This window comes from Rhinopithecus bieti, unplaced genomic scaffold (assembly GCF_001698545.2).
Source record: "Rhinopithecus bieti isolate Rb0 unplaced genomic scaffold, ASM169854v2 scaffold_42745, whole genome shotgun sequence".
NCBI classification, from domain to species: domain Eukaryota; kingdom Metazoa; phylum Chordata; class Mammalia; order Primates; family Cercopithecidae; genus Rhinopithecus; species Rhinopithecus bieti.
The window spans coordinates 2,584,868-2,601,302 of NW_016819184.1; the positions used below are offsets into that span (position 1 = coordinate 2,584,868).

At 44.1% G+C, this 16,435-nt stretch overlaps 1 protein-coding gene across 4 annotated transcripts in view; it reads right to left on the bottom strand.

Annotated features, from left to right (window-relative positions):
* The window catches only part of DOCK1 (dedicator of cytokinesis 1), a 487,728-nt gene that overhangs the window by 242,210 nt on the left and 229,083 nt on the right, over nt 1-16,435 (bottom strand). The gene's annotated exons all lie outside the window — the stretch shown is intronic.

Here is a 16,435-nt window from a genome sequence, read left to right on the forward strand (position 1 = left end):
TTTTTTTTTTTTTTTTTTTGGCAAGGGGTGAAGAGAGTGGGATTGAAAAAATGTTGACAAAATAAGTCAAGGAATTAACAAGGTACTTTCCAAGCCCTTAACAGAGATGCTGCCCTCATAGACAGGTGTAATTATGGATGTAGAAAATTCATCCTTCATTGCGGAAAAAAAAAACACTCCTAAAGGAAATGAGAGCTGCGGTCTTGCTGGGCATTGCGAAATCACTACAAGGAGAGGCTTAACTCACGCAGGCTCCCTGAAAGCACAGAGGGAGCTAAAGAAAAATAAATCGAGGTGTCTGCAAGCGAGAAGCACAGTCCTCCACTGTTCACACCTGCCCGCCGAATCAAAGGCTTCGAATATTAGAGGCTCTTTACTTTCTAATGGAAACACATTCTCAACTTCTGTATGGATTAGATCTCACGCTTGCATATTTCTTCAAGCATACATGAGTATAAAATAACGTGTAAAAGTAAAGTCTCACTTTTCTTGACATGCAGCCAGTGTTGCCACGTGATGGCCTGGTAGAAGTTTGCTTCTAAAACCACTTTTACATGAGAGCAAAGACCAAAATGATTCTTGAAATAATTTAATATCTTATCCAAGCAGACACATCAGGCAAAGTCACCTCGTAAACAACTCTGAGAAACAAGTGACCTGGGGTTAAATAACTCTACTTCCATGAGGATATCATCCTCAGAGTCATTGAAAGGATGCACAGAGCCAGAATGACACACCCACTTGTGATGGGTGATTGAATTATTTTGTAATATATACTTCTTCTCCAAAGCATTGAGTCCTTCAAGAAGGAAAACACATTGTATTCTCAAATGCAAATTTAATTTTATTTGCAGGTTTAAATATTTTCAGAGGGCACTACTTTGAAACTTCGGAATATTGGCACACTCTGCAGAGCTTTCAGAACATGTAGTGGGCTGGCTGACACTCACAGGAAGTGATTTGCAAGAGTCCAGCAGCAGGGAAGGGCAGGTGTGTGCAGGGACCTCCTTGAATCTCAGTGTACATCCCGTGAGGATTCAGGGCTCCCATTCCAGGGGTGGCCTGGACAGCAGGGCTGGAGTCTCTGCCATGACATCTTCACTTTTCACCAGGCACATGCATTATTTTCAGTATGTTTAGAAAAACAATGCTGTCTGAATTTTTCTTATTTGGCCAATTATCTGATCCATAATTTCTGCTATGAAGAAAAAAATCAATGTCTTCAAAATTCAATAAATGAATGCTGTGAAATGTCAGCGGCACACATGACAATAATAAAAAGCACACAGACAGCTATATTTCCTCTATGAAACAGCAGGTCCGCATCAGATCACGTCTCAAGACCCCGAATTCACTAATAGGGGATGGTGATGTCTATAAAGACAGCAAATCGGAGACACAGATGGCAGCTTTGCTAAGGCCAGTAGATGAACCAGAAGCATGCTTATTAGGGGTATTAGGAACATGACGAGAGGAGTGTCTCTCCTTTTATGATGTCTGACAGCATCAGCCCAGAACCTGAGTCTAGGAGTCTGCTGAGTACATTGAGACAATGTCCTGCCTGATAGATGAGACATGAAAATCCCATCTGTCTGGCAAGTTGCACTTGGCTTTCCTTAGCTGCCCTTCCTGCAGTTAGAGTGCGGGACTCGGCAGCTCAGCTAAGGCTTTAAGAAGGGTCGTGGACACGGTTGTACAGTTTCACTTCTGCAAGATGAGTAAGTTCTAGAGATCTGCTGCACAACACCGTATCCAGTTACAGTTAACAGTACCGTAATGTACACTTAAAACTGTGAAAAGGGTGGATGTAAAGTGTTCTAAATAAAACAAAGGCAAGAAAATAATAAAGTAAAACAAAATGCTAAACAGAATGTAATAAAATATCATGGGTCCTATACCAAGAGCTGCTGGCTGTAATACATTTAAGTCATTATGCCACATGTCACATTCAGAAATCAGTCACAAGAGTATTCTGTTTTTATTTTTCTCTTTGAAGAAATTCAGTAACACCTAGAACAATGCAGTGGAGGGAGAGGATATGCACGAGGCTTTAAACTTCATGAGGCTGAGGAACCCTAAGAGAAGGAAAACAAAAAGAGGCAGGGGGAGAGAGTAGAGGCCATCCTGCATCCGCCTCCACTCACCAGAGGGGCAGAGCCACGAGCTATGTGCCCAGCACCCTTGTAGTCCACAGCTGGAGCCACCCAGGGAACAGGCAATGGCTCCGAGGCAGGACTCAGGGACAGACAGAAGAACTGAGGTTCAACGAGAGAGAGCAAGAGGGAAAAAGAAACAGCTCTGCTTTGGCACCTGGTAGATGTGCATTTCCTAGTTTCCTGGGCTCAGCCTGAGAGTTATTCCACAGTAATCACAGAAAGCCCCCCTCTGACTGCATTATCATCCAAATGCACACGGTTCTACATCCTTCAGAAGAAATTCTCAGGCATCTGTCCCTTTACAGCCCCTCTAATGCCGCCTGTCACCATCGTGGTTCTCCACAGCTTCCGTGGGAGTCGTCTGCCAAGACAAGCTGGGGCCATTCTTCCTGGGATGAGCACTGGGGCCACCTTATGTGGCACCGCCGAAGGCCACAGCGCCTGCTGATGGCAGCACTGTGAGGTCTCTACAGTGGTTTCCATAGGTAATGGGCCAATAACCACCAAATGTAAGACTTCATAAAAAATCTCACTCTCACTGTGAGGGAACCAGGAAATGGAGAGAAACCTCTTTTTCATTTCTTGACTGGGGTAGGCGGGAAGTCTGGCATTGCATCGTAATGTACCAGGCAACTATAAAGAGAGAATGATGATTTATGCCAGCAACCTAGCAGTCAAGCTTGGAATTCCCTTAACCCAAGTCTCCATGTCCTTGGAAAACTGGACACACAGGGCTTACCAACTCCTGCAGCCTTACTAAGGTGAATAAAATTAAAATGAGGTTTATTAAGCGGACTCTCAGTGGACTGTCTCTGCTGAGAGATTCTGCGTATTTAGGGGTGTGTGCTAACAGGAAGAGGTGAACACATGCTAACCACCTTTGCAATCCCTGGGACACTCCGAAGTTCTTTCCATAAATTCTATGTGTAACATTTAATTGCCCAGTTGTGGGACATGTTGATTTTTATACCACATCTGGTGGAGCACCTACCGGTGCAAATCATTTTCTCGCATTTTCACTACTTGTCCATTTTTCAAATCCATCATTTAAAAATGAAAGGCAGCTCCGCTCAAGGAAAGAAAAATGGGTTTGATGATGCCCTTTAAGCACCCAGCTCTAGCGGTATAATGTGAAATACACTCCAGGGCTATGCTGTTGCCTCTGACAGTAAGGATGAGATGGGCCCTCACCCTTGCGTCTGTGATATCCTGAAAGTCACCAGGTGCCCAAAGGACACACAGGCACCACCCAATCCTTAGCTCTGCTCTCCGGGTGGCTACTTCTGGCCCTTGCTCCTACTTCCAATCTCCAATCTTGGATGAGGTTTTCCCACACAGGGTGACCTCAGATTTTGCTTTATTTTATGAAAATCCAACTCAGACCCTAAAATAGGCACATGCACTTGCATTTTCATTCTTAAACCCCAAAAGCCAGCTCAGTCTTCTCCTAACTTCTGGAAGTTAAACATTCAGACTCATCCAGTGGAATCTCAGTGTAAAGAACATGAAACTTTATCACAGTTGCCACTCATTGTGGATGGAAATAAAGTTAAAAACCAACAAACTGATTCTGGATCATCAAATAAATTTCAGTGTTTCCAGTTACACAGTGAGAAGATAAATTCAAAGATGTTTCCTTTGGTTAAACACACATGAAAAAAATGCAGTGTAGGTTAAGCATTTCATTGCTAGGTAAACAAGAAGCCATCACCTAAGAGAGGCTGTATTAACTACCACTTGGTAAGTGGTAGCAATATACACAGTGAACTGAATTTAATTAATAAAGAAGCTCCACAGTCTTAATGATAGGCAACACAAAAATACTGCAATAGGAAATTAAATTAGAAATTTATCCTATGTCTTTAGAGAATATCTCAATGTACTAACAGATGATATCGTGCTGACAAATTTGAAAGTGGGGTGCTAATCCACAATGAAGCGATCTCAATGTTCATGATGTCACATTTTGTCATGTTTTTAAAAAAATGAAACGGGGTCTTAAAATCTTGGCTTCCTGATAATATTCAAATCTTAGGCATTAAATATTCAAAAGGATAACCAACTGATTATTGATTCTTATTTTAGTGAAAAACGCATGTTAAGCTAATACATAATCACTTTTCATATGGTTACAGAAAACAATTATAGAAACTTAACTATTCATCTCAATTGTTTGGAAACCATCAATACAGGACACTAAATTACAACAGTCATCATAAGAGCTCCAGTATTAAAAGCCTACAGCAAAGATACTCCATTGGGTTGCATGAAATACTTAAATAAATCAGCGGGAGATGAAAATCCAATACTGACTGTCCAGGATTGTCTCCTCAAGTCTTCTCTCAGGGGAACGTGGTGAATAAAATTATTGGACAAAGGAGCCAAACATATACAACTGTCCATTTAAAATAATGACTGCATGTTGGTTCCCATAACTGGAGTATTCCCATAACTAAGAAAGCAAAATTCTTCTGCTTCACAATGACAAAGACATTCCCAGTTGTTTGTATGGAACTATTTCTTACTCAAACACTAACAGATGAATGGCCCCTTCACCATATCCCTTGCCAGAAGTAAGCCTTAATAGGATATACTGCTCTAATTCTGCTCAAATCGCAGATGAGGCCGGGTGAGGCTACAATCTAGTGTATTTAAGAAGCAAAGGGGAAAAACACTGAATTCTCCCATGATCAGTCCAAATGCATCAATTCATTCTTAAAATTTGGGTCTACATATGGTATCAAAATTCTGCCCAACAACTTACGCTATAAGCCAGGGGTCAGAAAACTACAGCCTGTGGACCAAATCTGGCCCACCTCCTGGTTTGGTAAATAAAGTTTTGTTGGAACTGAGTAGTTGCCCATTTGTTTACATATTCTCTACAGCTTCTTTCCTGCTTCACCAGCAGAGTTGGGTTTTCATGACCTTTGAAATGTTATGATGTTATGGCCTTCAAAGTCTAAAATATTTATAATGTAGCGCATTAAGAAAAACTTTTAACACCTGCTATAAACTATTCTTTCAATCAACACTGAGATAATAAAGTCAGTTGCCTATTAAGGCAATCTCAAAATGTGAGAATTGTCCGTGTTCTCAACATGTAAAAGAATAAATATTCTCTTATTTTCCTGGGAAAAGAGGAAGAGTACATCCAAATCTTCCAAAAGTGTTACTGGTACATTCAGGTACAAGTTAAACAAGGCCAAAATATGCCTATCTTTTGCTTCACTAGAAGTTGAACTGTTCATCTGGTATTTCTGGAGACAATTCCTAATCAGCCCCCAACTTCCTGGTACAGCTTTCTACATGAGATTCCTGACTTGGTCACATTTGGGCACCGCCCTGTGCTTGCTGCCTCATCTCACAATGGTGTGGATAACAGTGCCCAGTTTCATAGAGATTTTAGGAGGATTAAGGTGAGACCAGGATTTAATTCTCATAAAGCTCTAGAACTATGAGCAGCGAGAACTGGTGGGCATAAATTGAGTTGGCTCAATTAAGACTGGAGAATGAGGGAAGGCTGTATTTTTCTTTTTCCCCCACAAAGGTTCAGTTTCTTCTTGGCAACTGAGGTCCTATTCTCTGTGAAGTGCAGGCAGGTTTTGGAAGAGATTGCACCTCCACCGCCAAAAAGAAACCGAAAGGCATTAGAAGTAAAATACTTAATAGGCCACTAAGTCTGTTTATATTAGAAGGAGCAGGGTGATGGATATGGTAAAAACAGGAATAAACTGATTTAAATTGAAAAAGACCTTCAGACGTACTGAAAGACAGCACATTGGTAAGTTCCAATGAAGCAGAGCTTGGAAAAATGGAGCAGGGAAGGAATCCTGCACTATTCTGTAATGCCAGCTCTTGATTTTTCATATCCTATCAACATTTCATAGTTCATAATGTTGTCAAACAATGAAAATTAAGAGACATATGTATAAACCAGCTAACACAGTGTCTGGCTTTTTGGGCAGTACATGAGGTTCTTTATTTATTGAGCTCTGGATTCTACTCAATAAATGCCATCCAGGAAGTAGAGGGGGACTTTGGAGAACATAGAGCACCTAAGTTCTGCTCTCACAGTGCAAATCACATCAAGACTCTCTTACCCAAGGAACATGTGCAGAAATCCACAACAAACAATTTTGTACTCTGATAGTATATTAAGTAAATGCGTATTCTTATACACATGTATGTACAAGAATATATGGTAGGCTGGGCACGGTGGCTCATGCCTTTAATCCCAGCACTTTGGGAGGCCGAGGTGGGCACATCGCTTGAGGTCAGGAGTTTGAGACCAGCCTGGCCAACAAGGCAAAACCCTGTCTCTCCTAAAAATACAAAAATTAGCCGGGCGTGGTGGCGGGTGCCTGTAATCCCAGCTACTCGGGAGGCTGAGGCACTAGAATTGCTTGAGCTTGGGAGACAGAGGTTGCAGTGAGTTCAGCTTGTACCACTGCACTATACCCTGGGCAACAGAGTGAGACTGTCTCAAAAAAAAAAAAAAAAGGAGAAGAAGAAGAAGAAGAAGAAGAATATATGGTAGATGACAATGTAATAAATGATGTTCTAAAAAGTCACCTTTTAAATTATTTTGGAAAACTGAATCCCTCTAAGTGCATGGTAAACAGTGATTATTTGAAGGTAGCGTTAATCAAAATGAGCATTTATTTGGTAAGGTTTACTTGTTGGTAAGTCATACTTGCATGTAAAGAGTTTGCTTGAAGTGCACTATACCCCTAGATGATAACTCTTTTAAAATAACTGACTCTATTCTGTATTCAAACAGAGAGATTATGCATGGTTGTCAAGAAATAAAGAATAGGGGAAGTCTATGGGAGACCGTTGTGTCTTACATGGTATATAGACATTTCTGCTTTAACGGAGTTTATTTAAATTCATGGCAAACATCACCCTGTTTCAACACTTGTCATATGAATCGCAATTTAAGCTGATTTCACTTCAGCAATGTTTTAAAATGTCCTTTAAATACTAACAAAATATGTATTGTCATCGAAGAAGCAAAAGTCCAACAAGGAACTTTACACAGGCCTAATGTACGGAAGGGGAACATTTCTTCGTAAAGCCACGTGCTGTTTGCTGTGGCCACCTGCCTCCATCCACTTACGCCACCAAGAGTGGGTGGTTGCCAAACACGTGTCTGAGTTCAGCTTTAATCTGCTTACCCTATTTTCTCAGTAGAGGTTCTGTAAAATACCAAATCGAATGCATCATGCAACTCGCCCACCACAACAGAGACGGAACCTGGAAATCCCAGGGCTGAGAGACCCAGAGGATCAACCAGGCAGCCAGAAGCTGCACTCCTTTATCCACGCTGGAGTCGGAAGCCGAGAAAGCTCCAGAGTGAAAATGTTCATTAACACCCACGGACCAAAAAGGAAAGAGTCAATAACGTATGAATCTGAAGGTGAAGATGTTGGTTCTCTACCATTTTCATGGTGTGAATGAATCACAAGTCTTATTTTAAGGGACTCAGAAGTATCATGAGCAATTCCATGTGACAATATTTACTCTGGGGAAGGAAAAAATCAGTACCATTAAAATAAATTTCTTCATTGTCATATTTGAGTTCAGAGAAGAAAAAAAAACCAATACATGTTATTTTCTATTAGAACTTGGGGGCATTCAGCTCGGATAGCCCAAGGCATGGTAATGAAAGGGTAACTTTATTGCTCATGGTCATCAAACAGAGCCAGGCCAGCCACAGTCAAATGGGGAGGGTGACCGATCTGGAGGCGGGTCATAGGTTAGCAAGTCACGTGCAAGGATGGCTTGTCCAACAGGCCAAGAGCAGCCACTGAGGGGATCGGCTATCATGGCCTCTCAAACCCACATTTACTTTTCTTACCTACTCCACCCTAGGTGATCTTCTTCAATATTTAACAAATTCTGAAACAAACATCTGGGATGCACACTGAAAGCACAAATAAAATGAATTTAGGTTTCCTTTCAACTTTGTACTGAGTAACAGATCTCTTGGACAATGCTACTTCACCTTTTGGGTGACTCAATTTCCAAATGCCCATCTCTATTTAAAGAAAAAAAAAAATGGTTGGGCACGGTGGCTCACGCCTGTGATCCCAGCACTTTGGGAGGCTGAGGCAAGCGGACTGCTTGAGGTCAGGAGTTCGAGACCAGCCTGGCCAACATGGTAAAACCCCATCTCCACTAAAAATACAAAGATTAGCTAGGTGTGGTGGCGCATGCGTGTAATCCCAGCTACTCAGGAGGCCGAGGCAGGAGAATCGCTTGAACCTGGCGGGCGGAGGTTGCAGTGAGCCAAGATCACATCACTGCACTCCAGCCTGGGTGACAGAGTGAGACTCCATCTCAAAACAAAACAAAACAGATTTTCACGTTTCTTTCTTGAATCCCCGGAAACAGCCAATAACACAAATGGGAAAAAGCTCTGTAGGATTTGCCTCCCTTGATTAAATGAGATGAATATTCTGGAATCTTAAGATCCTCCCTTTCCCCTCTCAATCAAGGAAGGTCTAGGAGATCACTCAGAGGCCTCCATCCAGGCAAGGGGGAGAAGGGACCAGGGAGCTGTGACTGCCGAGATACAGGGATTTGGATGACGCCAGGAGCATTTGTACAACATTCTAGCCATACTGACTTTAAACTATGAACACCGGATTTTCTAAAAAGAGAAAAAAATTAAGCAACATTTACAAGGAAAATTTCCTGCCTTTCTTTGAATCTCAAAAAAAAGAAAGAAAGAAAGAAATCAAAATTGTATAAGAAATGTCTTAAAATAAGTTTTTGATTTTTCCTTTAACTTTAGTTAATGGACTAATACATGAGAACCCAGAAGCGAGGGGTACACACACATTTAGAGTTCGGCACAGCTGCAGAATGTGCCAAAGCACAAATTAGGTGAATTGGACATGGGGAGATCTGCAGCCCTACCGTGCAGTGCAATTAACGTGAAGACTGTTGAATTCTCCAAAGACTCAATAATATGAAAAAAAAATGTTTATGGAAAACATGGAACTGACCACCTATGTGCCCTCAAAGGTCACCAAACATAACTAAAGAATTTTTTTTATTTAATTCTGTACTTTTCCCATTCGGAGCTTGGCGTTTAAGAACAAAATGCTTACTTTGGGAGGCCGAGGCAGGCGGATCACGAGGTCAGGATATTGAGACCACCCTGGCTGACATGGTGAAACCCATCTCTACTAAAAATACAAAAAATCAGCCGGGCGTGATGGCGGGCGCCTATAGTCCCAGCTACTTGGGAGGCTGAGGCAGGAGAATGGCGTGAACCTGGGAGGCGGAGCTTGCAGTGAGCCAAGATCGCGCCACTGCACTCCAGCCTGGGCTACAGAGCAAGACTCCATCTCAAAAAGAAAAAAAAAGAACAAAATGTTTGCTTTCCAATGTTCAATAGCTTGCTATGAAATCACCCATGAGCCATGCTAGTAAATAAATACATCTAAAGTCAGGTCGTCAATTCTTAGACCAAATTAGGAAAATAATTTATTGCACTGAGTGCATAAAATGTCAAGGGTAGGTAATTAGAATTATATGCAGTGTGTTAGTCATCTTTAAAAAAAATAAAAGCACGTATCCTGTCCACTATGACTGAATCTCAGCAAATGACAGTACCAAAGAGGTGTTCAGGATAATCCAAAGGCCATGGTAATACGATGCCATTATACATGGCACCCTAAGGGTGTGAAGTAGCCTCTTGTGGTATAGATGGGATACGTACATTGTGATGAATCATTTTAATAGCTGTTATTCAACGAAGAAAACGTGATAATATCACTGAGATTATATTGGGAAAGCTTAGAGTGCTATCGAAATGCAAAATGATTTGGGTATATTGCTGTTCCAGTGCTTGTTTTTATTTCAAAGTGTAACTAACACAGTGAGATGATGAGGGACGGCTAATGACAACAAAAGAATGCTGGTCAAAGCTACTCTCCAGCCAGACAGGATGCAGCATCAGCTTCCTGAGAGCCTGGCATGAGCAGCTGGCATTTTTGGTCAGAATCTGTCCTCTGGTTGCATCAGACAGAACTGGATTTCAATCCAGGCTCCACCCCTTCCTAGCTGTGTGACCTTGGAGGATCATTTATGTTCTCTGATCTACATCTGTGGAGAGACTTTAACAATATCACACTCACAGTTATCTGGTAAGAACCAATGTATATAACCCACAATGCACCGAGTGCCTGGCACCCTGGAGGTGCACAGCCGAAGTGGAGCATCATTCTCATCAAAGTCTCATATTCAGTCAGGGCTTGAGGAAGGAAAAAAGTAGAACAAGGAGGCTTCCATTTTCCTTGCATTCTCCTCTGCCCCATCCCTCTTCCATGCCTGTGGAACCTAAGGTAGGGATGGAGGGCAAACAAGGAAGTTCCTACACCACCCAGCTGGGAGAAGACTCCAGGTCTCCCTGCAGCAGCTCCCTACAGAAAAGCTTTCTGTGCACCAGGGCAGAAGGTCTGGGAAGGGCAGCCAGTAATTCCAGCACCAGTACAGAGCACTGGTAGGCTGGAAGCTCAAGTGTGAAATCCATTCTTACCCCTCTTACCCCTTCCTGTCCAAGTTCTTTTTTTTTGGGGGGGGTGGGGACACAGAGTCTTGCTCTGTCACCCAGGCTGGAATGTCATGGCACGATCTTGCCTCACTGCAACCTTCACCTCTCAGGTTCAAGTGATTCTACTGCCTCAGCCTCCTGAGTAGCTGGGATTATAGGCATGCACCACTATGCCTGGCTAATTTTCCTATTTTTAGCAGAGACAAAGTTTCACCATGTTGGCTAGGCTGGTCTCGAACTCCTGAGCTCAAGCAATCTGCCCACCTTGGCCTCCCAAAGTGCTTGGATTACAAGCATAAGCGCCTGGACCCTTCCTGCCCTAGTTCTGAACAGAAGTACCACTTTCTGTCATGGGCATGTAAGCCACTTTATGAGAAGGTGGCTTCAGCAGGCTCAGTGAGACTAGTGGCCTTACCAGCAAGGATTAAGACAAGCCCATTGAGCCATCTACCTGTGCTGAAGAGGTTGGCTCCCCAGTGATGAGAACGGGATAGTAAGAAACCCTATAGAAACTAGCACCCAAGACTGACCAAATAAAGGTCAAGAAAATAAAGGGTTTCTGTTCCATTCCTCAGGAGTCCACCTAAAAGAAAGGAGAGACTGCAGTTGGGAGGGGAAAGCCTTGGGGTTTGCTCAGAGCCCTGAAAATGAGGGATTGTGAGGGGAGAAGGGAGAGGCAGAGTGCACTCCTACTCTTCCTTATTCCTGTACATCACTGCCTCGGTTGTACAGAGAATCCAAAAAAAAAAAAAAAAAAAAAACCTAGAGCCACTTCACTCTCTTTCAAAAGGAAAACCTTCCATTTCTGTGGATAAATTAGATTCACAATGATGCATCACAGAAAGCCAGGGATGTCGACTAGTCCTCACAATGCTCAGGTTTTCCAAAACAAATTTGTATTTCAGGCCAATAAACCATCTCTAGTGTCTTAACATGAAAGGAAAAGAAGGCCAGAGGAGTGGCATGTCCCTGGAACATGAACCAGCACTTCAGAAACAGCTCTGGCTCCCACCAGAAGGAAACACGGCTCAGCTGCCAGGACAGTGGAAGAGCCATGGGCAAGGGGCTTTAAACAAAGTCAGACTCTTAAACCAGAAATAAGCCCAGAAAGAGGAGACTAAAGGCTCGAGCAGAATATGACAAGGGGAATGATGCAGAAAGCCTTCCTGAAGGGCTCGGTAGAAAAGGAGGCCCCCCTGGGGCACGCTTGAGCATTGTGTCTAGCTTGTTCTTGAAAGGCAAGGCTAAAGTGCCCCCAAGTGATTGATATCGACCCTACAGGTCTAAGGGGATAGGAGTTACTTTTCCCTTGCAGGCATTGAGCACTGGCTGATCTGTGACCACAGCTTCTGAACTGACAGGTGTAACCTGCCCATTAGAGACTTAGGTTGGGCTCATCTAAGAGTCTCTCTGGAATATGAAGATGTCAGAGGTGTTCGAACCACAGCGACTCCATTTTGAGTGAAGACTAGGGAAATGAGGCTGGGACTTAGTGGGCTGCATTCTTAGAAAGTTAGGCATTCCTCACCTCTAGATGTTTAAGGTTAAGGGAACACGTTGATGATGTTTACTAAACAGACCCAGACTTAGGAGTGTCCTAATATCCAGACATCTTGAGAACAAAGGCATTCCTAATTTTACTTTAAAAATAATAATATCGGGCGCAGTGGCTCAAGCCTGTAATCTTAGCACTTTGGAAGGCGGAGACGAGGGGATTGCCTGAGCTGAGGAGTTGAAGACCAGCCTGGGCAACACGGCGAAACCTCATTTCTACTAAAATACAAAAAACCAGGCAGGCGGGGTTACGGGCGCCTGTAATCCCAGCTACTCAGGAGGCTGAGGCACCAGAATTGCTTGAACATGGGAGATGGAGGTTGCAGTGAGCTGACATCACGCCACTCTAGCCTGGGCAACAAAGCGAAACTCTGTCTCCAAAACAAAACAAAACAGAAAATACCGATTCTTGCAAAATATTGTAATTCAGAAATTTAATCCTTTATGACAAATCCTTGTAGCAGAGCAGAGCTCCCATATATATGAGTATTGTATCTAGGCTGGACGCGTTCCTCCTCTTACTTTTGGGAATGTCCCACTCGTCTATGGAGTGGCTGTTCTTTCACTACTTTATTCTCTTAATAAACTTGCCTTCACTTTGTACTGTGGACTCGCCCTGAATTCTTTCTTGTGTGAGATCCAAGAACCCTCTCATGGGATCTGGATTGGGACCCCTTTCATGCAACAAAGATATGGGAAAGAAAAATTCATGTCCATGGTGAACTCTGTTGTAGCCACATTGGACAGTTGGAAGGGCAGGCGTTTCATCGGCAGCCTCCTAAAGAAGGAAGGTCTGCTGTGCAGCTAAACCGGAAGGCTCCTCTTCGGCAGCTGCTAGTTTGGAGACACTTCTCTCTTCTCCTGCCTTGCACGTTGGAGAAGATACAGGTTAATCGCACTGACAGATATGCTGGATCATTGAGGGGTGAGGGTTATTGGGGAGCATTCATGTGGACACTGCAATGACACAGTGATGACGCTCAGACAAATGGGGTCACACTGAGACAGGAATCATCTCCATGAATTTCTATATATGTGGAAAACTGCATAAGCAACTAGTGCAAGAGACAGAACGATCCAGCTCCACTGAAGGTGCTGTGGTCCTGGGCAACGAGTATGCCTCAAAGGTAATCCCCATTCTGATATTTCCCACCATCGGCAGTTTTGTCACATTCTTGGACTTCATCTAAATGGAATCATGTCATAAACACTGGGTGTCTGGCTTCCTTTGATCTGCACCTTTGTAAAAGTCCTCCATGCATGCAATCAGCAGTCAGTGCTTTTGGATTGCTGTCTAGTATTCCACTATACGAAGAACCAAGAAATCTTTATTTCCTGTTGATTGGTATTTGGATTATTTCCAGTTTGGAACAGATATAGATAAACCTGTTATGAACATTTTCGAACATCTTTGACTTGTATATTCTTGACTTTTTTATGTGGAAATTGAGACCTCAAACTTACTGTACCATAGGGGTGGAATTCCAGCAATTCTCTGTACAACCCCTGCACAATTCCAAGAAGAAGGCAAAAGAAGACAGACTTGGATATTTTGCTTAGTTAGCTGTCTTGAACTTTCCTTTATTTTTACTCCTGTGCTTTTAGGAAATCCCACTTGAAAAGTTGCTATTTTCTCCTTTGCAAATCTATCTTTTCAACAAAATCTTAAGCAAAATATAAAAGCCAATACCAATTGATTCCTAAAATGAATCTTTCTATCAAGTTTCACTTTTTTCTTTTTCTTTTCCTGAGGAAGCTGAGCATATTGACTCATTCTAGACCCTAAAAATAAGCCTACATCCCATCTATTAAAAAAAAATGCAATAGGGATCCGTGGGCAGAAAGATGACTGAAACTCCCTTCTCCCCAGCCAGCCCCCAGCATGATGCTTGCTTTAAAGTCTGCAGCATGATGACACACACCTCACCCATGTGGAATATCTCTCCGAGTCAAAGGTATGGTGAGGCAAATTTTCATCAATATTTTGATTTGTGATGCTGAAGACATGTACTTAAGTAATACAACATGTAAATCGTTTCTTACTTCAAAAAAAAAAAAAGAAGGGATGCCAATGATTTTAATACTTAGCAAAACAACTGTAAGTCTACTAGACAATTGAACAACTCTAAGCAGTCTTGACGATGCTACAAAGTTCTGTTATACTCTCTTCATATAAGTGGATTTTCTAACCTGCCAATTACGGCTTTCCATTTTCTTCCTGGAGTTATACATGATGCGAATCTCAGATAGCACTGTCCTTGGAGCTGTTTTCTTGCCAGCTCACAGTGCCACCTGTGGCTGAGCTCTGCCTTGCTGTGCGCGCATTTATGTTGACCCGTTTTCACTCTTGGCCCTGGAAAACTTCAGCCTTCTGATACTATCAGCCCAATGCCCATGTTTCCTGGCAGCTTTATTTACAGTCATGTTTAAAAGACGGAAGGCAGATTTCAATTTTATGGATTGCCAATAAAGTAAGATTTACAGAAGTTCCCCAGACCGCTGGGAAAATGGCTGGAGCCCACAGGTGCAACAGCACATCCCCAAGGGAACGTGCTGGAGAGTGGCATCTTCTCCTATCTAGTTTTAAACGTCCCCAACTCCTATACATTCCCTTTCCTGGCCCCGTCCAGGCAGAAGAGGGGACTGCAGTTTCCACACTGCTCACACATAATTAAGCATCTCTTTCCAGCCAGCTCCCAACAGCCTCCCTGGTAAGCTAGAAAATCGGCCTTGGGGGATCTGAGTTAAGAGGGACAACAAGAAGAGTGAGGTGGGCAGAGTTTGGATCCACAGGCTAAGGACTCCCGTCCTGAGCATATCTGGATCCCCAAGGCTGGCAAAATTGTATCCCAAAGGATGCTGCAGGGTAAGAGGGAAACAGACGACATTTTAGATTTTATTTTCTTCTGGAACGTCTGGACACACTGCCCAAAGTATCCACAGACAAATAAGGTATTTCGTATAAAGCCATTTACAAACAAACAGACACTCTATAAGGCAGTGGTAGGCTCAGTTCAGCTCAGTGAACAAGGATGGAGTGATGGCTTGGCCACAGGCACAGAGCTGGTGCTAGGTGCAGGGACTCAAGGATATACAGGCAAAGAGGTCTCACTGCCCACTGATGTGTTTGGAGAGGTGGGTGGGTGAAAGGACTTTCCACTTGTCCTCCCAATTTACTCTCTGCAGCCTGCCCCTTCCCTGGGGTCCACCACTTTTCTGTCCTTTCCTGAGAAACAGACTAATAAATGTGGCTACTTACATTTTACTTTACGTTCTAGGAGCAAATCCAGGGGGCCAGGAGCCCTGCACTCGGCTGGCTGCTTAGACCCTGGCCCAGGCCCCAGGGCCTACCAGGCATCAGAGGGACCCCTGGGTCTGCTGCCCTGAGCTCAGAACACCCAATACTCTTTGGTGGGTACGAAATTAAGGGTGGGGATAGCTCCTTGGCATCCTAGGTCTTTTCCTCCCCAAGAGACTTCTACTCTGCCCCAAAGGAACTCAGCCTCTGCGCCCTGTGGCTTCTGCTGGTGGAGACTGTGTGCTCTGGAGGGAGTAGGGTTCTTGGCTAGGAGTGGCAGTGGCGCTGGCTCTGGAGTGTCCCTAAATGTCAGCATGCAACATTATCAGGCAGGTCCTCCCACTTCATTTCTCAGGCCACTCACAGGACTTCCTGTCCCCATGTAGAGGGGCTGACACCAGGTTGGAGCCTGCACTGAAAGGATCCCCAACCCCTGCTTCTACAAGGCAGCCTAGGCAGGTGAGGGGCCAGGCACGTACACGACCCGCACCCTTCGCGCCTGGCTTCCCAAAGCTCTGCCCGGCCATGCCGGCTGGCACAGCACACAGCCATGCAGCAGGGTCCCCAGCGACCCCTCAATCCCTGAGAGAACACACAGAGTCCCCCGGCATCCAGCTGCTCCGGAGGCGGCTCCAGGGTAGACTCAACAAGTTCCCGGGCCATGCAGCGCCGCCTGCAGCCCAGAAACCCGGAGGACGCGCTGTGGTGGAGCCCCGCGAGCAGGCGGCAGCCGGCGGCGGCTCCTTCCACCACCTTCTCCTCCTCCTCCTCCTCTCCTCCTCCTCCTCCTCCGGCTCCCGCGGCGGTGGGAGGGGCTCCTCCACTCCCTCCCTATCCCCACCCCACGCACGCGGCCCGGCC